Source organism: Mus musculus, chromosome 9 (genome assembly GCF_000001635.26).
Source record: "Mus musculus strain C57BL/6J chromosome 9, GRCm38.p6 C57BL/6J".
Taxonomy (NCBI): domain Eukaryota; kingdom Metazoa; phylum Chordata; class Mammalia; order Rodentia; family Muridae; genus Mus; species Mus musculus.
In genome coordinates, this window is record NC_000075.6 from 13,523,539 (window position 1) to 13,550,932 (window position 27,394).

Consider the following 27,394-nt stretch of genomic DNA (forward strand, 5'->3'; position numbering starts at 1 on the left):
TATTGGTTTTTTGTTTGGAGATGGCACATCTTCAGGTAAGGTGTGACCCTCTGGCAATTTGCTCAAAGGCAACCTACCTTCACCTCCCTGATCTCTGGATTTTACACTCTTTGAAGAACTATATTGAGGAAATTAGCATATTCTTTTTAAAAATGTCAGCTATGTTGTGCCCTTCTGCATTTATTTGATGATTTTTTTTAAAGGCCTCTGTTCCATAACTTTTTGTATGGAACTCATCCACAGCGGCAGAAGACAGAACCTTCCTATGTCCCCTCCTTCCTAGTGTTATGATTACACTGGACAATTTTCCAGGCTCTTTTGTTAGCTTTCTGTGTTTCTTCTCTTGATCGATACAAATTTTTATATTTAAAGGTATATGATCTATTCACAGATATTTTAACTGTTTAACCACAAATAACATTTGTGATGAGGGCCAATCATACAGAGTAACTCTTACACTATCAGACTTCGATATATATTGCATAGAATCCTAAGCTTTGAGCAATTGTATGCTAATCTAAATAGACTGTAAGCTGGAAGCTGGAAAGGTGTTATATCAGAAGATACATTTCTTTAGGCAATTAGATCTCCTCCTCCTCCTCCCTCTCTCCTTTTCCTTCTCCTCCTCTTCTTCCTCTCCCTCCTTTTATTCCTGGACACATATGCACCTACTTCTCATTGTAAGGATCACGTTCACGTGGCAGAATGCTTCATAGAGCCATCAAGTGTATCAAATGTTTAGGACAGGAAGTTACAAACTATTTCTTTCAAGAGTTAATCCATGAAAACCCATTCCACTGTACTCCAGAATTCATGTGCTAAGTGGGATTTTTACCTGGTTTTCTGTTTTAAAAAGAAATCTTTTGAAAAGAAATCAGCCTTTTGGAAGGAGTGTGTGCGCATGTGTGCAGACTCACATGGAGGCCTGAGGTAGGTGTTGTGCTGACTGGTTGTGGCTCTCAAGCACTGATTTACAGCTTTCTTGTAGCCACATGGGTGTCAGGAATCTGAGCCTAGGTCCTCAGGCTTTTTCAGCAAGGGCTTTACTTACTGAGCCATTTTCTCAGACCTTTATCTTGTTTAAAAGAAAAGATAAATGTTACTGTAACCATGCTCAGGAGCACAATTAATTATCTAGGGTATCTCTGTCACGTACAATTGAAGACAATTGTCTCCTCTATGATCACTTCTTTGGTCTTGCTGTATAAGGAGGGGACCACTGCCCTCTGATGGCTGGTTCACCGGGGCTCTCTCTATTGTCAGATCCGTGAAGTTGCCCTAATGTTTCTCCTTCCTCCTCCTCCCTTCATGTGCCTTGTGTATGTGCAGATGATAACTTGTATGAAGAAAGTCCAGAAATGCCTCACATGCCACAGAAGAGATGGCAGAGTAAGCGAGGCACACAAGCACCTGAATACCTTCGCTGCAGCAGAGTGATACGCTGAGTGTCCCTGACATAGAGCATCTTTCCATGATGAGATTTCAGCCCCTCCATTGCTTTTGTAGTTGTTCTACACTTGGCTGCAGGACAAGGCCCAAGAGAGATTCCATCCATTCCTCATGCAGAAGCAGATGATCAAGAATGAATTTGCTGTAGTCACTAGTCAGAGGGATCATGCTCACAATGGAATCTTACTCCAGAAATGAACTTGGAATCTCAGAAGAGATGTATTCATTTTTACAGGGGCCTATGCAGAGCTCAGCTGTGGATCCCCTTGGCCACAGCAATGTTACACTTATCTAGACCGTTAAGTATGCTAGTAAGTATATGAGAAAGACTTATGGGCAGTCATAAAAGGGGGTCATGTTTACATTTCCATTGTAACTAATCTTTCATCTGCTCAAACTAATGTTCTTTCTGTCTTGCAGGTCATAATAACAGGCTCTCAGGCTCATATGTACTGTTCATACTTTCCTTTTGCCCTAGCTGATTCCTAGCTGGCTACCCTTTCTCTTTCTCTTTAGATTTCAGTGATGTTTGCTTCATGAGTTCCCTTTCCTATAGAACTAGGTGAACCCTACTTAATAAACCAGTTGGTCTTCATTTCGGCCTTGGTCCAAATTGGTGAAGCACAGAGGGGCTTTTGTATGCCTTCTTTTATTCATCTTATATAAAAAGTGTGGTTTTGGCATCCTGCCTGTTAATGTGCCACTGTTCTCTGGAGATGTGTATTCATGCGAGTCAACAGAAACCTGTTGGCCTAAGCAGGGTGGATTAGGAAGGCTGTGTTCACTGGGGTAGCTGGCCATGGGGAGCTGTGGGGGAAATCAGAATGAGAGGAGGCAACAAGCTCTTGGGCATCAGGACTGACAAGTTCCTGGAATGACAGTCACCACCTCACGTTTCCTCAAAACAAAGCTATACGGTGACCAGGAATTACTCAACTTTATCACAGTTGCTCATAGGTGCCCAGCCTGAAGGTCTCTGAGCTTCAGAGAGGGGCAAATTCTGGGAGGAATGGGGCTCAGCCCAAGGTCTCACGGCTCATTTATTTCTGGGACTAACTCTTTCTGTGAAGATTTTAAACAAAGCATTCCAGAGAGGTATGCTTAATAGTAGCCCAAGGGGGAAAGGCTAAAAAGCATCTCTGTGCTCTGTGTGTGTGTGTGTGTGTGTGTGTGTGTGTGTGTGTGAAAGTATGTTAGTCAGAATTATGCCTGCCAACAATAGGAACTGAGAAGCAGAAGCAGGCTAAATGACTTAAATTTTGATTTTTTTTTCTTACACAAAAAACACCAAGGTCAAGAAGATGGAGATGCTATATTGTTGGGAACCCGAGTTCTTTCCTCCTGTGGTTGTGTGGTTTCTGTGATGTGGGACAAAATATAGTTGGAGACTTAACCAGGAAGGTGCAAGCATCAACAACCTAAGCAGAAGCCATGGACCCTCCCTTAGGATGTTTCCAGAAGCTGTGCAGAGCACTTCCTTGTGAATCTTAGTCACATGCTCACACTCATTGCAAAAGATGATAGAAAATGTAGCTTTATTCTCAGTAAATTTGTGACCAATCAAAAGTCAGAGTTGATATGACTCATGGGAATTCTGTCTTTCGGGAATTCTGTCAGTGTCCTTCCTATTTCCAAAATAAGCTGTTAGTCTAACCACTGGAGGTGATGTGTGTCTACTGAAGCACTCTAAGAACGGTCTAGCCACCGGAAGTGATGTGTGTCTAAGAACAGGTGGTAGTGCACGCCTTTAATCCCAGGACTCAGGAGGCAGAGGCAGGTGGATCTTTGTGAGTTCAAGGCCAGCCTGGTCTATAGAGTGAGTTCCTGGACAGCCACGGCTACACAGAGAAACCCAGTATTGAAAACCAAAAAATAACAAAAGAAATATAGAACCAGTAAATACAGAAGGAGGTTACAGGATGGCCTGAAAACTGTGGGCCTCCATCTGTCCCACACTTGGTTAAAATAACAGAGTGGACCCCATCATGTGAGAAACATATAAGAAATTAGTGACACGGCTGGGCGTGGTGGCGCAAGCCTTTAATCCCAGCACTCGGGAGGCAGAGGCAGGCGGATTTCTGAGTTCGAGGCCAGCCTGGTCTACAAAGTGAGTGCCAGGACAGCCAGGGCTACACAGAGAAACCCTGTCTCGAAAAACCAAAAAAAAAAAAAAAAAAAAAAAAAAAAGACATTAAGCTGGAAATGTCTGCCAGTCTTAGAAAATATTTCATGTGTTGAAAGAGCTCTTCTGGATGTTCCCAGCTGGTAGAAAAAGAACTTCACTATCTCCTCTTCTACCACATCCTCAGAGTAATTTCTAGATCTGGTAAGTCTCTCTGATAGGGAGGAAACTACCCCCAAAGCAGGGCTGTAGGGTCAGTTGGTAGCTATGTAACAAATCTTTCTAATTCAGGACTTATCATTTCTCCAGTCTTTCCTCCATGTGGCCAATGTTGAACTTTTTAAATATAGAATAACTGCTCAAGTTTCCTGAAAGAATCCTTTCAGCATATCCAGACCTGTTGCTTCCTCACTCCAGCTCTACAAAAACAGTCCCCTTCCCCAAATGCACCATCTTTCTTCTAGAACTTTCCAGCACATTCTCTTCCTGATCCACTTCTACACAGCACCCGTCCTTGTATCCTCTCTGGGGCCTTTGGTCCCAGCCCCTCAAAAGGCAGGTGATCCTTCTGACTTCTGACACTATCTTCCTTACAGCACTTGCTGCAAACGCTTACCTGATGGTCATTCTACTAGCTAGACAATAAGCTCCTGCAGGGAGGGGCTGGGGCACTCCCAGGCACAAGGTTCTAAACTGGTAATAGAAAACGTTGGAATTTTAAATAATGCATAAACATCAGCAAACAGAGGTGAGAAAGACTCGATGGAAGGGAAAGTATGAGACTGGAGACAGTCTCAGCACTGTACAAAGGAATTGCTTTCCTCCTAGACTTATACTGCAGCAGAGTCCCCAAAGAATGAAAGCAAGGGTGGGGTACAGTTGAAATACTAGCTATGTTAATGGAGGCCAGGATTGTTCAGACTGAATTTACAGCTCCATAAATTGGCCCAGATTTACTTTCTATTATTCAAAATTAGTTATGTCAAAGCAAGAGGCTTCTTAGTATATACATTACAGTTAATGTGTCCCTGGACATAAATCTTGTTTGGTTTTTATTATCTGTTCTTGAAAATTGAAGGTGAAGTTCAGACAGTGGGAAGCCTTCGCATCTTTACCACAGTGGAAGCAGAATTTGCCTGACTTCTGTTTGGCTGTGTGTACCACAGACATCGCAGGCAGGAATGCCTCTGTTTGAAGATTAGCAGAGGAGTAACTCTGACCTACCAGCTGAGATTCTGCTACCAGGCCCTGTGCAACAATGTTGCAGTTGCCATGGGATCTCCTGGGGTCCGCTCACAGCAATTGTCTTTAGTCTGGAACCTCCCTTGGGTGGCCACATTGCTCTACACTCATCTGCCCACTGTGGACTTCAGGGGTCGGGTCCCACGGGGCGTTTGGTTGCATTGCTCTCCTTTACTTGGTATCCACAGACTATCAGAAAGTTGGTGTCAAAATAAACAGCACAGCATTGCCCTAAGTGTGTGTGTGTGTGTGGTGTGTGCAACACCACAGTGCTCATCTTAAAAGCTTTAAAAGTGGCATCATCTTCTGTAGCTTGTTTAAAACAATGAAACTTTGCTAGAATGAAAATCACCCAAGTGAATGACACGAAGATTTTGTTTTCCTCAGTGCACAGGAAAGTACATGGATCTCCATTTTTGTCGCAGAAAAGCATAGAGCAGTGTTTCGAGTACAGCATGGATTAACCCCAGCCATGTTTTACTTATGTTTGCTGTTCTTGTTTTTAATTAATTGATTTTTTAATGCTAAGTCTGCTTCTTTGTTACAGGTATGTGTATAGTGTGACTGTACGTTTTAAAGGTCTAGATTTTCAGAAGGCTTGGGTTCTCCTGACCAATACATACAGCAAGAGCAGTTTGGCTCTCCAAATGGACTCCCTCCCCTGCTTTTGAATCTTTTAATCACGAATCTATTTACTTTGGGGATTAAGGGAGAAGGAGCACACTAGCTTAATGCTTTGTGACCTCTTTCTTGTCTACCAGGCAGGCAGAGAGAAAGGATGGTAGAGCATATAGCTTTGTTACATTCATAGTAGATTTGTTATCAGAATATTAGTTAGAAATAAATGCTGCAAGCTCATTCTCTTTTTTTTGTTTTGTTTTTTGTTTTTTCCGAGACAGGGATTCTCTGTGTAGCCCTGGCTGTCCTGGAACTTACTCTGTAGACCAGGATGGCCTCGAACTCATAAATCCGCCTACCTCTGCCTCCCGAGTGCTGGGATTAAAGGCGTGAGCCACCATGCCCGGCCTGCAAGCTCTTTCTTAAGTGCTAGCGTCTGACCTCCTTTGGCTGAGCCCCTCGGAACTGTACTGGGCAGATGGCTCTATGCAGTGCACAGGATGCCACCTCTGCATGAAACCTGCCTCCTTTTTCTTGGCTCTTAGCATAAAACACCCTGCTCTTCTTCCTCTGCTTTCTGTCTGAGGGTCTGGAAGGAGAGGCTACCAATGTTTTCTTGAGCAAGCAGACACTGAAAGGCACAAAAAGTCCATGCTGGGGACATGGCACTGAGGCTGCAGGGCAGAGGCTGCTCCTGCATACTCATGCTCCTCCCCCTCCTCCTCCACCTCCTCCTCCTCTCCTTCCTCCTCCTCCTCTCCCTCCTCCTCTCCCTCCTCCTCCTCCTCTCCCTCCTCTTCCACCTCCTCCTCGACCTCCTCCTCCTCCTCCTCTCCCTCTTCCTCCTCCTCCTTCTTCTTCTTTGACATTTTCTTTATTTACATTTCAAATGTTATCCCCTTTCCTGGTCTCCCCTCTGAAATCCCCCTAACCCCCCCCCCTCCTGCTCACCAACCCACCCACTCCTGCTTCCTGGCCCCAGCATTCCCCTATACTGGGGCACAGAACTTTCACAGGACCAAGAACCGCTCCTCCCATTGATGACCGACTAGACCATCCTCTGCTACATAGGCAGCTAGTTCCATGAATCCCACCATGTGTTTTCTTTGGTTGGTGGTTTAGTCCCAGGGAACTCTGGGGTACTGGTTGGTTTATATTGTTGTTCCTCCTAGGGGGCTGCAAACCCCTTCAGCTCCTTGAGTACTTTCTCTGGCTCCTTCATTGGTGACCCTGTGCTCTGCCCAATGGATGGCTGTGAGCATCTACTTCTGTGTTTGTCAGGCACTAGCAGAGACTCTCAGGAGACAGCTATATCAGGCTCCTGTCAGCAAGCTCTTGTTGGCATCCACAACAGTGTCTGGGTTTGGTGGTTGTTTATGGGATGGATCCCCAGGTGAGTCAGTCTCTGGATGGTCATTCATTCAATCTCTGTTCCACACTTTGTCTCTGTAACTCCTTCCATGGGTATTTTGTTCCCCCCTTCTAAGAAGGATCAAAGTATCCACACTTTGGTCTTCTTCTTGAGTTTCATGTGGTTTGTGCTCATGCTCTTCTGTGTTCTTTGGGAAATAGTTCAGACAAGCTGTGGCTCTCTCAGTTCTATCACTGCCTGCATCCCTGAACAGAGATAGAAATCTGTGAGCAAGCTTTGAGCATCCTTTGCAGAGACACTCTCCCTCTTCTCCATTTTCTTTAGTTCTAGAGCTGTCTACGGCATCATGAGTGCTAGGTAAGCGCTCTGCCCCTGAAAGGTGAGCCCCCAGCAGGAAGCACCGTCTTCCTTTCTCATTTGGCCTTGGTCCTACTAGAAGTCAGGAAGCAGGAAGAACCCTCTGACAGTGCGTGGCAGAAGGGTGGAGTGAGGTGTCTGTAGGGTGTGCATCTGCACTACAAACCTGTAGCTATTCTAGTTTCATCTGTCTGCACAACAGTAATCCAGAAGAAACAACTCCAGGTCTGAGTATTTGAATGTTTTCCAAGTCTACATGCACAAAGTTGTAGTGATTTGGAACTTTTAATCTTTTGTGGGTGAGTCTGAATTCCCCCGACCTGTTGTCAGAGGAAAGGAGAGATGGAGGCAGAGGGATGGGCTGAACCCTGGGAAACGGTCAGTGCTTCCTTTCTAAGGACCAAGGGCGGAAAGGAAGCAAGCAGCACAGCCCCTGAGCAAGCCTCTCCCTGGGGAATCTCACGTTCGCTTCCTAGGACTTTAGCTAACACAGAAGAGGTACATTTAGCTTCTGTGAACAACAACGAAAAGCAACATTTCAGAAAGCGACTGGGGGAACGTATGCATTTTCCAGATTTTTATCTCACCTAACTCTGGCTGTCAGGGAAAACAGGTGACTTCAATCAGGAAAACTATTACCTGCTTGCTGTGTGCCACCTTGCATTTAAGATGGCTTGTTGCATGCTCTCACAGAATGAAGCAGAAATGCAGCTGTTGGGGTCAAAGCAGCAGATTACAGACTGAGCCCCTACCACTGCCCTCCCCAGCTGGGCTAGAGAATTCCTTAAACTCACCTTCACTTTGCCTGTCCAGATACAGACTTCAAAGAAGTAGACAGACATTTTTGTTGTGGTCTCCCTCCTCTCCCCCTTCCTTCTTCCTCTCTCTCTCTCTCTCTCTCTCTCTCTCTCTCTCTCTCTCTCTCTCTCTCTCTCTCTCTCTCCCTCTCTCTCTCTCTCTCCCTCTCTCTCTCTCCCTCTCCCTCTCTCTCCCTCCTTTGTTCTTTAAACAGGGTCTCTGAATATAAGCTCACCTACTTGACTATACGTCAGCTGGCTCGCAAGCTCCACAGTGCTCCTGTGTCCTGAACTCTGAAATGACAAGCAGAAGCCAGGATACCCAACCTTTCAAAACATGGTTCTGGGTGCAGAACTCAGGTTCTCAAGCTTGGATTGAACAAAACCATTAATAGTAACACAAGTGGCCTAGTTAAACAGCCACCCAATGGCACTGCAGTCTCCATTTCAGTGTCTGCATGGATATACCCGTAGCTGGCACCAGCTGCTAGAGCAGACCCCCTGCCTTTCTGCCATTTCTTCTGCAGCATTTTGTTGGTTACTTTTAAGCCAGTTCTTCACTGTTTGTCATCTTGATGAAAGATCCTGTATTTGTCTCTGGGCTCCATGTAAACAAACAAGAATAAGGTCAAACAAACAAACAAACAAAAGGTCCAGAACACAAGAAACCTAAATATACCCCTGCTGGGTTTTCTCACTCCTATGTGTCCTAGATAGAGTTAGAAAGGAGCAAAGAGGGGAGGGTGGGGGAGGGAAGCGAAAGTGGGGAGTGGAGGGGAGATGGCTCAGTTAGCCAGACACAATACATATGAAAAGTGGGCTTTGGAGGGAATGGAGACAGGAGGACCCCTGGAGCTCACTGAGCAGCCAGTCCAGCTCAGCTGAATTGGTAAGCTCTGTGGAAAGTGAGACCCTGCCTCAAGAAATAGGGTACAGAGAACTGGGACAAGGCTGGCTGTCTACTTCTGTTCTCCACATGCATTCACAGTGAGGTGCATATGCATCTGCAGGCGCACACCAGCAGCTGCGGCGTGCACACAAGAAATCTGTCAGCTGTTTTGTTGCATTTCCCAAGGTGAAGTATACACAGGCATTAACAATGAGAACAACAGTTAGATCACGTAAACGTGAGATCAAATCTACATCCCCCCCCCCCCCCGTCTTCTAAACAGTAAGATAGAAAATAAGGGGAGAGATAAGTCATCTTGCTCTTTAAAGAGAAATTTCTGCTTTGTTACGAGAGGGGCTGCCTAATTTGGAATTAGCAAGCACATTGCTGGTTTGCATATGGTTCCAAAAATAAAGGAGTGGCTATTTTATAGTTGTTCATTGTTTCTCTGTAGCTGAAGATGTTATGGAAATGAGATAGCTTAAAAAGTGATCTATCAGCATGCCTTTAACAGTATTCTGCCAAGAGAATACTGCAGCATGATCAAATTTGACAGTGTCTTTCTAGCTGGGAAAGCACAATGCCCAACGAATTCTATTCTCCGGAGATCATTTAATCCATGGGAGATGGTCAGAGGCAGAGAGTGAATAAAATGGTTCCGGAAACACTCACCTGAGTATTAATAGTGCACATTAGATGTGATTCCTGGAGTTCACTTTCTGGTAAATTAGTCTAAGGCACATGCCCCACTAGAATTTTGATTTTAAAATAACTCCGTTTAGATGCTCACAGAGGCAGGGTCAGAAGGCCCGTCTCAAGCCAGCCAGGTCTCGGTGACTCATGGTCATCAGGCCATGTCCAGTGCCATTGATGATTTGTGCTGGCATGCGTCCCAAGCAAAGGCCATCCCAGGGTGGATGACCCACCTGCCCTTCATACGGTGTCTTTCTCTGCTTCCAGGTAACTTGAAGGCTAAGTGTAGCTGCAGTGGTCTTCCAAAAGAACAGCCTTCCTCGTCTTTTGAAAGCAGTGTTCTCTGAATAGCTCAGCTAAGCCAGCAAGACTAGGTGGAAGGCCAGGGATATGCTTGTAAGATCACCGCGTGTTTCCTCTCCAGTCCTCTGCCCCCCCCCCCGCCCCTTACATCATACATTCTTATGATGCATGGGAGCATAGCAGAGGTCATTGTGCTTTTAGGGAATCTGTGTCCCTGTGACATTAAGTTCCGATAAAAGGCTATTTTTCTTATAGTAGAACAACTCTGGTTCCCTCCCATGTAGGGAGGCGTGCCCCCCAAGCCCCTCTGCAGAAGACAGATCTAAACAGTAAGCTGCCTGTAAAGTCTGACAAGAAGATAGCAGAGGAGAGCTAGCCACATAAACGAAGTTTCAAATAACTTCAGTCATTTTGGCAGCTGCCTATTATTGGCTGGGCTTGATATAAATGTTGACTACACCGTTGTCTCTTTTCAAAGAGCCCTTCCTTCACCATGGTATTGGTGACATGAATCCACTTACATCTGCTCACATATAATGCCCCTCTAGACTGTCTTTCTCCAAACTGGTTTCATTTTTTTCTACAGTTGATATCGGGCATCCAAGTGTAGGGACTTAGCATGACTATGTTATCTTGTTACGGCTGGCTCAATGCTCCAGCTCAGGGAGATCATTCTGACTCAGTTTCTCCAAATATTTTTTGTTTGCCCTAGCTCCAAATCCATGATGAACTTATTAAGCTTGATTTTATAGTTTTTTACAAAGTCATCAGCATAAATTATTTAACAAGATGTAGAAGAGATCTGCTCCGTGACAAAGGGCCTGGAGGACTGCATTTTTCTAGGAATGGCTCTGGATATGGAAGTGTAACTCATGGAAATCCACCTAAGCAAGTAGCCGGATCATGCATACAGTGATTAGGAAGATCTGGATCCGGATCATGCATACAGTGATTAGGAAGATCTGGATCCGGATCATGCATACAGTGATTAGGAAGATCTGGATCCGGATCATGCATACAGTGATTAGGAAGATCTGGATCTTGATCATACATACAGTGATTAGGAAGATCTGGATTCGGATCATGCATACAGTGATTAGGAAGATCTGGATTCGGATCATGCATACAGTGATTAGGAAGATCTGGATCTGGATCATGCAAACAGTGATTAGGAAGATCTGGATTCGGATCATGCATACAGTGATTAGGAAGATCTGGATTCGGATCATGCATACAGTGAGTAGGAAGATCTGGATTCGGATCATGCATACAGTGATTAGGAAGATCTGGATTCGGATCATGCATACAGTGAGTAGGAAGATCTGGATTCGGATCATGCATACAGTGATTAGGAAGATCTGGATCCGGATCATGCATACAGTGATTAGGAAGATCTGGATTCGGATCATGCATACAGTGATTAGGAAGATCTGGATTCGGATCATACATACAGTGATTAGGAAGATCTGGATCCGGATCATGCATACAGTGATTAGGAAGATCTGGATTCGGATCATGCATACAGTGATTAGGAAGATCTGGATTCGGATCATGCATACAGTGATTAGAAAGATCTGGATTTTAAAGTTCATTCTTTTCTACATCGATGGTCTAGCCTTGGATAAGTTCATTAAATTTTCTCAGGGACAGACTCCTGTTTGGGGGCCATTGTGTAGGCTTTGTGAGGTGACATCTGTGGGTACAGATTTGTGCCTGACACAATTTGTCTTTCCTTTCTGACCACCGTCTTCTACCACACACATATATATCTTGTATGCCAAAATTTTACAGACTCTGATTCATCACTGAAGATTAACAGCAAATGTTCCATTAAGACAACTTCATCCCAGGACTGAGGAGGTGAGCCATCTAGTAAAGTACTTGTCACAAAAGCAGGAGGACCTGAGTTCAAGTCCCCAGCATCCACATAAAAGCCAGGCATGGAGACACATGCCTGTCATTCCAACACTGGGAGCCTGTGACAGAAAGGTCCCTGAGGCTTGCTACCCAACCAAGCTAAGTATAAGAGATCCAGATGCAAGAGAGAGACTCTAACTCAAATAATAATGATAATGATGTAAAGAATGATAGATGAAGGCACACAATGCCAACCTCTGCCCTTTGTGTGCATTATGGGTGGGTGCCCATGTGTGAGAGCACACACACACACACACACACACACACACACACACACACACACACAAAATTCATTCATGTTTTCTTTTATTTCCTTTTAACAAATTTCCAATGGAAAATCATTTCCTTAAGAAAAGAAATGAAGAAAAATATATGTTAAAAATTTTTTTATATCTAACATTCTCTTGTAACTTGCAACTTTAGCCTTTATCACATGTAATCTTAGCCTGCTAACCTTCAGTAGAAAACTTATTTCCATTACCTTTCATATGTTTAAATAATAACTATGAAAACAAGTGGAGCCAGTTGAATAAAAATATAAAGACCCAGATTCCAATCTTTACATCTGTCCCCTTGTGGCAGGTTCATTCTTGAATGAAGAATCAGTTCCCACAGATGTAAGGACCCCTGAACAACAGAAGCAGAGTAGCCAGCAACGACAGCGAGCACAGCAAGCACACCGAAGAGCCGCAGCCAACAGTGCTCTGTCTGCAGGATGCCTGTGCCTAGATATGACAGGAATTAGTGGATCTATCAGAGGGAAAGGGGCTTATTGTCACATGCTCACAGTTGAGTCCCAATTTCAAAGCCGTAGGTTTTCAATTATCTGAAATTAGTCACAGTGAGAAGGGGCCACTTTCCTTTCTTGTCTGTCCCACAATAATGTCCAAAGCTCAGTTATGATTTCACCAGAGAATTTAAAACATCCATTTTAAATGAGCTTTTAAAAGTCTGCTTTCTCTCAGGAGTAACGCGTGGTAAATTAAAAACACTAAAACAATCCACAAAGATCTTGTAGGTAGGAAATGGTGATGGGCTTGAAACTTGTGCTGTGTAAAACAGCTACTCATTTCACTTTAAAAAAATTAAAAATCTAACTCAAAAAGGAGACGCTTTAATCGGATAATGGAAATCCATTTTATATGCATTATGAATCTCTCGTCAAACCATACCGCAGGGCAAGGAGGACATTGCCTCGTGTATTAAACTAGATATGTCAGGAGAATAATGGTGTCTGGGAGCTCATTCCCGTGAGTGGAACCAGATGTGGAAAACATCCAGTGCCTAGCACTGACCCTGAGTCTTCTCTGCTAATAAGATGCGACTGAATTCCAAGAATGTTTGTTCGGTTAAAGGAGTAGCAATTGTTTCTCATCCAGGCTCTTCTTCGGTGTTTGAAACCCTCTCCTGTTGCTTTAGTAGATTATTTAATGATGAACCCAAGCATACAGCCTCCATGTTTCTCTTCCTAGCCCTTGTAGATAACAGCAGCCTTTTCCTGTTACGTTTCCTCTCAAGATGTTTCACGTGTGTGTTTCCTTTCTACCCACGCTCTGTGTTTGCCCCCAAATTTCCATTGCCGGCCCCTCCCACTCATGACTTCACTCTCTCCTCACTCACTCTGACTTAAAGAGATAAGGGACAGAAAAGAAGTTGACTTCCTCAAAAAAGGCATAAAGTTCATACAGAGGGTTTAATGCTTTGAGGTTTTCTGTGAAGGTTCTTCAACCCTGCTTCTGCTCCTGCCATAATAAAACCAACCCCCACCTCTGCTGGTGGGACACCCCCACCCCCAGGCCACCAGGCCATTTGTGCCTGTTGACTGGTTTTCCCATCAGAAGTTCTTAATTATGAGTCAATAAAACAGCACTCTAAAGTCACACCCCCAGGGAGGGAAGGACTGCCTAAGCATTGAGGTCAAGGGAGAAGCATGGGGGCGGGGCAAGATTTGTTGTCTTCCTAGTTATTATTTAGGCAAAACCAGACTTTAAAATATGCATGGAAAAGCTTATAGAAACTGCTAAAATTAGACTTTCAGATTGGTGTTACAAGAGAAAGTCAACTTTTTAAACATGTGCTTGCTTCTGAGCACACACTAGGATATCTTCACTCACTTCTTTTCCTAAACCTAAAAGATCCCAGACCAGTGAGGATCCATTTTTCAGACTTCCCAGCAAGGATTAAAGAGGAGGTATTGTAGTGAGGACTCCAGTTATCAAGATCATATTCCCAAACTAGAAGCATCAGAGAAACAGCTTCACTTAAACAGAGGCCAGGGAGAGCTGTGTCACATGAGCATAAGACTGAGTGTCTGTCAAGTTCAGCAACAGGAGCCATGCTGGAGTCTGGGCAAATTTTGCTCCACGGCCTGTGGGAATCAACTCATTACCGAAAAAGGCAGTGGCAGGAGCCATTCCTATGCAAGACACTACTACTTGAAAATTCTTAGGCCTGTGAAATGTCTCAGTGAGAAAGGGAGCTTGCCGCCAAGTCTGATGACATGAGTTCAAATCCCAGAACTCATACAGCAGTAGAAACTGTTTTCCTCAAGCTGTTCTCTGACCTCCACATATGCACCATCATGTGTGTACAGAGAGAGAGAGAGAGAGAGAGAGAGAGAGAGAGAGAGAGAGAGAGAGAAAGAGAGAATGAGAGAGAGAGAGAGAATGGGAGAGAGAGAGAGAGAGAGAGAGAAAAGAGAGAGGCGGAGACAGAGGGGCAAAGACAGAGAGACAGAGAGAAACAGCGATAGAAAAATGTAAATTACAATCTTAGGAATTTTGGGAATTGAAGTATGTACTTCCCAGGCAATATTTATATTTCTCTCCTTGTTCTTTTGTTTATTCCCTCATTCACTTAAAATCCAAATGTTCTGAACTGTGTATAACACATCAGGTCAGTAGTAAATAGGCATAGTCAATGATTCATTCAAGCATCAAAGAAACGGACTTGAAATCTAGATCTGATTGACCGTAACTAAAACAGCAGTAGCTCTTATTAACCAACTGCCATACTTGACAGATTATCTGTCTGGGCTGTCCCATGTGCATCTAAAGGAAAGGAAGGCAAGCGGCAAGTGTGGAGAAGCACCAGGTTCAGAGATAACACTCAGGATCCTTTCCCACCTGCAGAGCTAGAACACAGGCCACAGCTTCGCACAGGACAGCCTCTGGCTGGGTGGTACCTTGGTTTGTTTGAGTCACCTTCTTAAATCCAGGTCAGCGAGTTTCGATTTTTGTTGAGTCTGCCCATTTGTCCTGTGCTGTTGAGCTTTCGATGTTTGTGTTTACAGTGTCTTCTATGACCTACAATAGTCAAGTTCTGAAGCCAAGTACTAAGAGTTCAAATTGACACCATTCTGACACTCAACAACTGAGTGACCTTAAGTGAGTGACTTGGGGCTCTCTGCACCCATCTTTCAACTGTCAGATGTTCTTATACAGTGTGTTCATGGCAACGACAGGACGAATGTAAACTGCTTAGCATTGGGGCAAGTACCCACAGAGCAGCCCTCATCTAGTCAGCTCCTTTCTCTGTCCTCAGCCACTTTCCTAATTCAGGGCCCTTAAACGGCCTTTAGCAATCTGACAGGCAGTTTGTAAAAGCTAATAGATAATTAATTTAGGAGCAAGTCCTAATTATGCTATATTGTTGTATAGCTTTCTCTGGTACGTGGTATCTCCTGCCACTTACTAAAGTAAGGAAAGCAAACTGCCATCTCTCAGAAAGGGTGAGTTTGTGCGGTCCATACATCTGAGCTTCGCAAGCTACGATGCACACATGCCTGATAAGCCTTGTTAGAAGTGTAGATTCTGATCACATGGGTCTGGGGAGGAGCTGAAGTTGTGCACCTTTAAAATAATTTCAGGGGATGTCTGCACTGGGGCCTCTGGGTACAGCGCAATAAGACTGTATATAGCACACTTAAACTCTCTCTGGGTCAGCGCACATGATCAAACATGCTTAAGCTATTAAGACCCACAACGACATAATAAAGACAAAAAGAATAGCCTGAGGAGCATCTCCAAGGTTCTAAAGGCCAGGTGCTCATTTAAGTTGGAGGACCAGGGAACACTAGCGATGCAAATCATCTGAAAGCCTTGTTAAACTCCACTGCTCCATGCCCTCCCTGGGCTTGGGTGAAACTTGCCCCCCTGCATTTTTCACAAACTTCCAGGTGGCACCAGGGCTTCGAACCTGCAGCTCATATGTTGTTTTCTTCCTCAAACCAGTGTCTAAGACTGGGAGGGAAAGCTGAGTAGCTGGCTTGGATGTGGTTCCTGCCAGACAGCAGCAAATTCCTTGACAGCTGAGTTTCCATGGAAGAGCTAGGCCTCTGCAGGAACGTGGGAAGCCTTCCTCAAAGAGCAGTACCCCTTCTGCAGCACCTGTATAAACAGACTGGAAACAAGCTGCCTGCAGAGAAACCTGCAGTGTGACACCTGGCCAGAGCACAGTTGCTTGTCTGTGTGAAAGCGTGCAATGCTTCACCGCCCCTGCCCCACGGTCTCCAAGTCCCACTGTTTCCCACTGTTTCTGACAATTTCATGCAACAGAAGACCCCAGGGGAGAAGGGTGGCAGGCCTTCCTTGGGCTTGGGACCTACTGGAAAGGGCAGTTTCCCTGAGAGCAGACTGCTTCTGTGAGCCACTTCTTAGGTACTTTACCTCGTAGTCTTCGTTAAATCACATGTGAAGAATTTTCACGTGGTAGAATTCAGGGGGTCTGTTGGTCCAATAACACAGATAAGGACACCAAAGCAAGACTGGAAACTTCAATATTTTTTCTTTAAAAGAATTTTTATTTAATGTGTGTGTGTCTCATGTATCTCTGTGTGTTGTGTCTGTGTATGGTGTGTGTGTGTGTGTGTGTGTGTCTGTGTGCATGTGTGTGTCTGTGTCTCTGACTGTTGCTGTCTGTGTGTTTATGTATATGTGTGTGTATGTATGTGTGTGTTTTTGTCTGTCTCTCTGTATGTATGTGTCTGTATGTGTGTGTGTGTGTGTATGTCTCTGTGTGTTAGACTTATGTGTGTGAGTGTGTGTGTTTGTGTGTGTGTGTGAGAGAGAGAGAGAGAGAGAGAGATCTGGGGTTTGGGGATAACGCATCCCATGGCGTGCATGTGATAGACAAAGAACAGCTCTGGGGCTTCCTCTGCCCACCTTTCTGTGGGCTCCAGGACTGAGGATATCAGACTGACACAGGGACTGCCTCTATCTACTGAAGCATCTTTCTGGACTTCCAAATTTTTGTCAGGACAGTTAATTTTTTTTCAGGGTATAGGCAAATATTAAGTGACTTGGTGCCAAAAGTAAATCCTGGGACAACCCCTTTTTTACGTTTTAGGTTTTGTTTTGTTTTTTGTTTTTAAGCTATCAAGAGGAAATACCTGGGGATGGGGGCTTGGATGGCAAAGGTAATTAATTAGTCATTAGAGTCTGCTCCAGGTCTGGGCCCCACCTTCACTCTCTTCCTTACTCTGGTCTTAGGCAAAGCTACTTAGTGACTTTGACCTTGAGCATTCTCATCTATCAAGGGATAACGACGACATTTGCTTAAGGCAAGGACGAGATGCAGTGTTGTACTGGAGAGAACCCGCTCTGTTCTGTGCTTAGAAAACACAGTGTGAACCAGCTTGCAGCTGCAGTGATCTGCTTTGGGGCTTGTAGAAGGAGGGAAGTGTGTTAGTGAGAAAGGAGATCAGTTTGTGGAGAAGGGAACTGGCCGAAAGAGGAAGTGTCCAGTTACAGAACAAATGCCATTACAGAAGGCTTTACACAGACATCTGTTAAATGACGATGGTCCAGACTAGGAATATGTAGAATTTCATGTAGCTGACTGCTTTTATCCTGAGACCCCTTATTCAGATGTTTATAGGCATAACAAAGCACTTTAACAGCTATTAAATGGACAGACAGGTAGCTAAGGCAGAGCTCAGATTCTGTTTTGTTGAAACGAAAAATGAGGTGCATAGAGAAACACAAGAGAAACTTGAGAATGTGAGTGTAATTAAAACTCAAGTCAGGGTCTGTAGAGAGGGCTCAGCAGTTGAGAGAGCTTATTGTTCTTGCAGAGGCCCCTGGCTTTGTTCTCAGCACCAACAGGGCAGCCCACAACCAGCTGTAACTTCAGCTCAGAGGGAACCAACACCCACTTTGGCCTCTGAGGGCACCAGGCATACATGTGGCACACAGACATATATCCAGCCAAAACACACACATAAAGTAAAAATAAATCTTTAAAAACTCAAAACAAACATCAGGTCTTGTACACTATGGTCGGTATCCACTCCTTCCTTCCATCACTCCACCTACTGGGGAAGATATCATTCATTCTAAACATTTAAAAGAATATGAATAAGATGGCGCATAAAACTGACTTTAAGAAATTATAAGAGAATATTTCAATCCTTTAGTTGAATTAAATAGTACTTTCTTGTAATGCCACGAGAAGAAAAGATGGCTGAGTACAAAAATGGGAACTAATTGGTGGCCACAGATCCCATGCTCTTTTTTTTTTCCATTTTTTATTAGGTATTTAGCTCATTTACATTTCCAATGCTATACCAAAAGTCCCCCATACCCACCCACCCCCACTCCCCTACCCACCCACTCCCCCTTTTTGGCCCTGGCGTTCCCCTGTACTGGGGCATATAAAGTTTGCGTGTCCAATGGGCCTCTCTTTCCAGTGATGGCCGACTAGGCCATCTTTTGATACATATGCAGCTAGAGTCAAGAGCTCCGGGGTACTGGTTAGTTCATAATGTTGTTCCACCTATAGGGTTGCAGATCCCTTTAGCTCCTTGGCTACTTTCTCTAGCTCCTCCATTGGAAGCCCTGTGATCCATCCATTAGCTGACTGTGAGCATCCACTTCTGTGTTTGCTAGGCCCCGGCATAGTCTCACAAGAGACAGCTACATCTGGGTCCTTTCAATAAAATCTTGCTAGTGTATGCAATGGTGTCAGCGTTTGGATGCTGATTATGGGGTGGATCCCCGGATATGGCAGTCTCTACATGGTCCATCCTTTCATTTCAGCTCCAAACTTTGTCTCTGTAACTCCTTCCATGGGTGTTTTGCTCTTTTATTATTATTATTTATTTTATTTTATTTTATTTTATTTTATTTTATTTTATTTTATTTTATTTTATATATATGAGTGCACTGTAGCTGTCTTCACACAAACCAGAAGAGGGAGTTGGATCCCATTACAAATGGTTGTGAGCCACCAGGTGGTTGCTGGGAATTGAACTCCGGACCTCTGGAAGAACAGCTGGTGATCTTAACCACTGAGCCATCTCCCCAGCCCAGTTCACATACTCTTTTCTTAGCAGCTTAACTATGCTCCACTCAGACTGGAATGTGCCAGTCCCAGATGACTATTAGTGTGTCACCTAGTGAGGCCATCATACATAAGTTTAGTTTCAGTAACCATTGCTCCAGATGGTGTCAACTCTTGCATGATGCTTGGCCGAGAGGCACCGTTCTTTGCCGTGTTAGCTTGTTCTTAGCATGTTATAAATATGTGGTAGGGTAGCAACAGATGAGAAAAAGGGGAAGTTTTAGGAATGAAATTTTTACTTGGTTAAAATTCACTAGACTCATGGAATGTTTGTATAGATCCAAGCAAAAAAATAGGCAATATATATTGTTGTAAATACAATCCTGATCTGGAGGTTGGCCACCCCAAGTCACCGCTCAGAATACAAAGCACTGACAAGGATGAGACACGGTGATCTTATGTGGATTCTGCCTTAAAAGACTCCCATGAACAAGCACTAGCCTGGTAGAATCCTAGCCAAGCATTTGCCTCCCAGAGCAGTTGCATAGAGACAGCAAAAGCACAAGAGGCTACAACTGCATGACAATTTACCTTAACACACGAGCCTTTCAACAACGACATTTAGTTGTGCTTTGAGCCCATAATCTGGGCAGGCTGTAGGTGTGAGTTAGCTCCATTTGGCTTCCGGTGGAGCTCAGAAGTCTGGGAGCTACAGTCATTTGAAAGCACTCACTGTCGCCTGTGAGTGTTGCCTCGGACTGTCACTGAGACTGTCGACTGAGTGCTGTGTGCTTTCTATAGCAGCCTTGCACGTCACATAGCATCCCGTGCATTCTCCACCACTGAGCAGAGAAAGCAAATGCTATGACTCTGAGGAGAAAGGACACAGAGTTGAACACTGATCAGTGAAGAAGACACTGTGAGCCCTGGTGAGCCAGACATTTTACTTTAAAGGTAAGATCATTGTCACAACATGCAGTGCTCTGTCGCCGGGCAGAAATAAAACGTTAGGCAAAACAGTACTGACGTGGCAGACACACGGACTTAAGTGCTCTGGGACAAAAGAAGACAATGCCTTTCTCTGGGTGCTGACTAATCAAATTCAGGCATATGTGCAGCCCAGAGTCCTGTAAAGATAATCGTTCCTTTGGACAACAGCTATTAAAAGTGGGTTCTTTGTTCGGAACAGTGTTAGAGTTCCATGCAGAATTATGGGTTGTCTGTTGTAAGAGAGGCCCATTGGTCTTGCAAACTTTATATGCCTCAGTACAGGGGAACTCGAGGGCCAAGAAGTGGGAGTGGATGGGTAGGGGAGTGGGGGAAGGGGATGGGGGAGTTTTGGGATAGCATTGGAAATGTAAATGAAGAAAATACCTAATTAAAAAAAAAAAGAAATTGTCTTGCTTAGAAATTCCTCCATCCTCCTGCTCTCTTCTTAAAACCTAATCTATATTAGAGTTCACAGAAAAACTGGGTACCACACACCACAGAGAGGCACACGGGACAATTAACACTTACCTCTCGGAACACTGGTGGTAATTAATAAGAAACCACTACAACGGGCTGTGTTTTTATGTTTCCCACAATCAGACGTGACTAAAGCTGGCTTCTTGTCTCCTTGTATTCGTGGCTGTGGGGGGCACCTGGAACCACTGGCTGCTGGCCTCCACATCTCCCTTCACAGGGAAAGCACTCCTGCAGCCATTTGCCTAACATTCCCGAGGGCCTCAGATGTTTCTCAGACGCTGATGACTCACTGCATAGTAAGGTCATCCCTGAAAACTCACGGAGATAAATTTCACTTTTCAGACCAAAAGTGTTTATCCCGCCACTGACTCTGCCTTCTGACCCATGTCAGGGTGGCTTCACAGAGGTGGCCATTCACTTTGTCGGGTCACTTTTTCTTGATTCTGCTCCACAGGCATAAAAATCACCCCACTGATGGGAAAACTGCCCTTATAGTGGCAGCGACCTCTGAGTATCCCGAGTCCAGCGGTGTGTCTTTAATCCCCTCTAACCCTGTCTGGGAGAGCTGCACAGGCCCACCAGTGTCTCCCATTGGTCTTCTAAGCACCTTGAATGTTTGCCTGTAATTTCTGCATGCTTTGATGTTCTAGCCTAGCACGTCAGCAAAAAGAGAAAAAATGAAAAATCCCCATAAAAGATGGCTAATTTAATAGTATCATTTATTTTTCTTTAATTTGGAGCAATTGCAACTGTGGGCCTCAACAGCATTTCGAATTGCATACCAGATGAGGCTCTTACTTAAACACAAAGAAATGGACACACACAGACAGACACACCATACTCAACAAAACAGAAAGAAAGACACATACCCATGTGCATACATATAGACAGACAGTCACAAACACACACACAAATGAAGCTAACATCTCAGAGTATTTGGTTTTCCCTACTTCCTTTAACACAAGGGCAGTAACTATTCCCAAATAATGTTTCCTATCTTAAATATTCTTTGCTCTTTCATCCCTTATTCCTTTGTTGTTCCATGAATATACTTTTGAAGAAATGGGCTTTGGGTTACTGATAATTTCAGAATAAATGTGTCCACTGAATGCAAAGATATTCAAAGGTAATAGAAATGGACCCCACAACCTGGATGCTCCTTTCTAAAAGAGCATGTATTATTTCTAAGTTTATTTTATGGCCTAGGAAGCCTCAGGTCCAAATTAAAACCTAGCTCCATACATTGTCAGAACTTGGGGATTAAGCATCGACACATCTTGTAGTTGAAGCAGTGACCTGTCACCTGTATGGCTGTCTTCAAATACTCCTAATGATATTTTGGAGGAAAAAAAAAAGTCCCTCATTACCACATGAGTTGGGAGAAAAAAATGAACTCACAGATCACCAGCATCTCTGCTCCTCTCCCCATGTCATCCCTGTCCTGTTGGGATGCGGTTCAGTTCCCAGGAGACTGGAATGCCCCTGAAAATTGACAGTCACATTCTATTATAACATATTTTCCCCATTTAATAACATGGCCTAGGTAATGACTCATAACCCTCAAAGGACCTCCTGCCACTGACAGCTGAACTCAAGTAATTGAGAGCACCATGCAATTTGGCAGTGACTGCACCTTTATGGTTGGATCAAGCATTAAAGCAACAGTATATCTGGATAGGCTTTCAGTAAAGTGACAGCCTCGTGATGCGTTTCTGAATCCGTTTTACATGTGTAACTCTGGTGTCCCCAGATTGTGTAGCCTAGAATAGGGCTATGAGTGCTTACTCTATTCCATTGTAAATCTATTACAGATAGGGACATTTCCTCTTTCTCATCTCTGTCATTTCAGTGTCGGGATTATAGAATGTAACCTTGGCATAGAGTGTGCTCAGTCATCATTTTCTCTTCCTCTTCCTATGTCGGTTGGGTATACAGACTTTGACAGGAACCACCACCTATCAACATCAGGACAACCACATTCTCTAACAGCCGTGTAAGCCCTGTGTGTATTAACATGACTTATTTACTCATGCAGCCTCAATGTGTATAGCTGCTTCCTTCCTACTCCCTGATGGTTTCAGTTAGGACTTCTTGAGACATTTCCACAAATGTCCACATCCATCCTTCTCATGAACACAGCTCATATAGCTAGAGTCGGCCTCACTTTTGACTTCTCACTGGCATCCTCAGAGAATCACAGCTTGTTCTGGGACTCTCAGAAGCCTGTACTCTATCTCAAGAGCGTCCCTCCTCCTCACCATTATCAGCACTTCAGCATACAAATACAACCTGGTACTTTAGCCCCTTTTCAGCTTTAAGACATGTCTCCTACATCACTAGGACTGTGCATGTGTGTGTTCATGTTTGTGTTCATGTGTGTGTGTTCATGTTTGTGTTCATGTGTGTGCGTTCATGAGTGCTTCTATTGAAGCATGCGCACATGCACACAGTGCATGCAAAGTCTAGAGATCCATATCCGATGTCTTATCAATCAAACTCCAGTTTGTTTTCTGGCCCCACTAATTCTGCTGCACTGGTTGGCCTGAGATGCTCCAGTGATCCTTGTGTCTCCCCTCCCCAGCTCTGGATTACACATATTCTGCTAGCCCCATATGCTTACACATGTACTGGGATCAAGCTCAGGTCCTCACACTTGAGCAGCAAACACTTCAACAACTGAGTCACATCCTTATTGCCTCAAGGCTAACTTTGTTCCTTGGCATGTCTATATATATATATATATATATATATATATATATATATGCCGCATGCATCTGGTATATTTCAATAAGCATTCAGTAATTAATAGTATAGTCATTTCTGAATTAAACCTTGAATATGTAATTCCATCAATCAGAGTTATAGCACATATTAAGCTATCACCTGTGTGGGGTCATCATGGAGGCAAGCAAAGGGCAGTTTTCCAGGAAGTTGAACTTGGCTTCAAGTCCAAGCTTTGACATGTTGTGTGACAGATCTTTCTTGGGCAGTTGCAATAACCACAAATCTACTCATGCCCAAAATGGAACCCATGTCAGACCAAAGTAACACTTGCAGCAATATCCAAGCTGCCAAGCCAATGAGGTTTTGCTGCAGTTGCTGCCAGGAGCAAAGGTGATGACTGATCAGGACTAACTCAAAGGCAGCTGTAAGAGCAGAAAGCCCACCCCAAAATGCGTAACAACTCCCCTAAAATTGCAGCCCTGAAGTTCCCTACAGTTTGCAGACAGATCCACAGTCCCAATATCTCTCTTTCTGCAGAGTGGCTGCTCGGAGTCTTCACTCCAGCTATTGTTTTCTCCCTTCTATTCTGTTGGGAGAGGGCCTCGAGAATCTTCTAAGCTTTCTTCCCAAATAAGTGAGTGACTTTGTACACCTCTCATTTACCACCCAAGGCTCCTGATACCCCTCTTTCCTGGTTCAAATGTTTCCATTTGGAGAGAGTGTTGTGACTGGGAGGTACACGCCACACCAGAGCATTGACTCCTCTGTCTTTAGGTGATGGCTCTTCATATCAAAACCTCATCTCCATCAGTGAAATTTCAGTTTTCCCAAAGCTTTCTCACAGGGTAGGAATAAGGATTAAAGTTGGTGCCACCTGTAACTGTATATAAATTGTGGTTTAGCACTGTGCTGGGGCTGGGGTGTGTGTGGCTCAATGTATAAAAAAAAAAACTTGCTGCTTGGGTATAAAGATCTGAGTTCCGATTTGAAAGGAGTAGCCACGTCTATAACCCCAGCACTTTAAAGCAAGGTGGGAGGCAGAAACAGGTGAGTACCAGAGAGCATGCAGGGCAGCTAGCCTGGCATGCGAGAACAAATGACAATAGACCTTTCCTCAAACAGGGTGGAAAGTGAAGACCAGCACTCAGGGTTGTCCCCTGGCACGTGTCCTGGCATGTACATGCACACATTCACACATACAAGTATATACATGCACACAAAATATTATGAAAATGAGGCACATCACTTTTCCTATGTCCCCTTCTCCTATGGAAGGCGAGATGAATTGAGACAGCCTGCATTCTTTTGTTAACAGTGTGTGGAACTTGCACAATGTAGAACACAAATCTCAGCATGAGAAATGGGCTTCTGGTTCCCCTGGTGCAGTTGGGGCCACTGCTACTGGTGTGGAGGGAAATGAGGGTAAAGCCGAGTCTCCCCTGAGTCTCTGAGTCTCAGGCAAAGTCTGCACTCTGCTTCTGCAGGCATGGGCTGCTATTGTAGTTTGTTTTGCCTGCCATGAAAAAAAAAGAAAAAATGAAAACAAAAACAAAAACAATTCAAATACAGCCAGAGACATTTTTGCTGGCTTGTTTTTAACTTCCAGAACAAAGTTTAATTTAGATTCCATTTCCCCTGATGAGGAAGAGCATCCCTGGCTAGAGGAAAACCTGACACTCCTTTATTCTTGCAAGGATGCTAAAAATTTTTCTGGGTCACAAAACAAGCAGGGGAGGGAGAAATGAAGGTGCATGCAAGACTCATAAAATAAGCATTCCCCCGTGGTAGTTATTAGAGGGCTCGCATTAAGAACATGTCAGCCCCGGGAGCTTGAGCCATATTTCCCCTCAGTTTTCTTTGTTCCTTTGTTCAGGCTTGCTTGTATAACATTCTAGAAAGATCTGCTTTGCCCCATGTTTTCCAAAGTGCTTGGAAGTGCTGATTAGCGATTATCAAGCAGCACTCATTGTAGGGTTTGGAAAGCCACTAATAAATATTACTCTATCCAAAGGCTTAACCAAGATGTCTCCTAAAACAAATCCCCCTGTCAGAAAGAAGCAGTAGCAAGAGAGCTGAGTGCCCTTGGTGCCATGAGAGGCACTTAATCCAAGTTATCAATTAAGCGTGTTCCTACCTGTGTGAATATCCCAGGAGTGTGTGACATGGTCCCTCTTCTCCAAGAAACTGTTTCATGGAGGGGATTAGATTACGTAAATAAGAAAGTAAAAAACTGATGTCTAAGTTGTTGACTGATTCCAGATGAGAGAAACCACTGTGGACTGTAGTATCATCCTAGGAAAGTTCTCACGTAGAAGGTCAACTGGGATGAGCTTGCCAGGGCAGCAAAGACAAACATACCCTGGGTGTTTTCATCTCCATTCATCAGCTTTTTTAACCCTGTCTGCTCTGTCCATGCATCATGTGGCCTTTACTGGCCACCTCCCTTGACAATGGTGTTTATCATTGTGCTGCAAGATAGCACTCAGCACATTGTGTCATGGTACAGGCATTATGAATCTTCTATCTTTTATTCTAAAGAGACCCAGGTGGCAGAAAAGTACTTCTGAGAACTAGACAGCCACTCCAAACCAGAAATGTGTCCTCTGTCTTTCCCAGGAGAATCAATTCTAACCAGAAAATCACAGGAGCTAGAGAAAGAGGGTGAGTGAGCTGTGAAGTTGGAGGAGAAGAAAGAAAAAGAAGATGGCAAGGCAGCTCAGCCTCTGCCTTTCCAGTGCCTTCCCCACTTCTTCCCCACTCTCTCCATCCACCTCCTCTTCCTTGAGCAACCTTTCTCCCTAGCTGGCTCAGCACCTTAGACGAGGATATACCACAAGCATTGGTCTCAGCCCTAATTTCCCACTCCCTCTATCAGTCCTCCACCTCTGCACAGAAGGCTTTCAATCCTGCTCACTCTAAGCAAGATCTGTGTTCTGCTCTGAGCTCCAGTCTGTTCTCCAAGTTTTCAGTCAGCTCAAATAACACACATAAATGCAACTACATCCCAGTGAAAATTGTCTCCTCTTTCTACCCTGTTATTTACAGGACTGTTTTCACCAAGGTGTTTCTCTTTCCTTATACTGAGCATCCCAGTACAGATATAAGAATCAGTCTCTTTTCCAGCCTGTTTGCTGGTGTTGAAACATTCCTTCCAAGATGTTGAGGTGGATGGCTCCAGTGTGCTTCCTGGTGCTTTGGGGATCAATTTCCCATCATCCTCCTGGGCTCCAGAGCCCCACTGCTAAAAGGAAGGAGGGGACATAATTGCATGGGTGAGAACCTGGCAAGAGATGGCTTGTGCCCAAAGTTATTGTGCTGGGGTAAAAGGAGGGGAAGGAAGTTAGACAGGATATAGAATCTTATCGTCCACGGCAACTGGCAAAAAGGACATGCATTGGAAAGGCACTGTGGATCGTTTCAGCCTGTGGTGCTCTGCATACTGAGAGGCTGGGAATCACATGAAAGGGACTTAGTTGCCTTTTCCCATCTGTTCACTGGTGTTAAATTCTTTTAAGAGTCACTCATTCCATCATGTACACCCAGCAAAATATTCCCACCACTTCCTTCTAAATGATTATTATTAAAACCAGCCAAGGAAATCCATAGCATGTTGTAGAAGGCCGTGCAATGAAAACTCACACGTTCTCTGGGGTTGTAAATGTCTTTAACATGTCCTACTTCATGTGACTTTTAGCCCATTACCACCATTGGGTTTGCTTCTCATTGTTCTCAAGGGTAACACTACAGCAAAGGCTTGTGGCTTCAGGGGAGTTTTATTCTAAGTTTTAGAATGGAGTACAGGACCCAGACACTCTTGCCTGGGGAGGACGAGAGCATAGCGAGGCAGGTTGTTCCTCTGACTCCCATGCCTTGTGTACATCAGAAAAGGAGCTCCTTGTTTTGATTCAGAAACAAAGTTTCCAAGTTATATGGCTTTTGGACCGCCCCCCAGAAGACATGTCTGTAGGCTCCCTCTCCCAGTGGGCTATCACAGCACAACCAGGTTTATTGCTCACAGTTGCTCTCCTGATGAGCAAAAAGCTACCTGCAAAAGGATTTATCAGAACATTGAAAAAAAAAAAAAGGAAAAAAAAAAAACATGCTTACTTCTGTCCATGGAGAGATGACTTATTTTGAGGTTTTTAACATTGCTTTAATTATTC

General features: G+C 44.2%; 1 protein-coding gene across 3 annotated transcripts in view; it reads left to right on the forward strand.

Annotated features, from left to right (window-relative positions):
* The window catches only part of Maml2 (mastermind like transcriptional coactivator 2), a 412,973-nt gene that overhangs the window by 226,978 nt on the left and 158,601 nt on the right, over positions 1-27,394 (forward strand). The window contains exon 1 of one of the 3 annotated variants that reach the window (XM_030244398.1): positions 9,150-19,994. The gene's annotated coding sequence lies outside the window, so the exon portion shown is untranslated. 3 annotated transcript variants of the gene reach the window in all.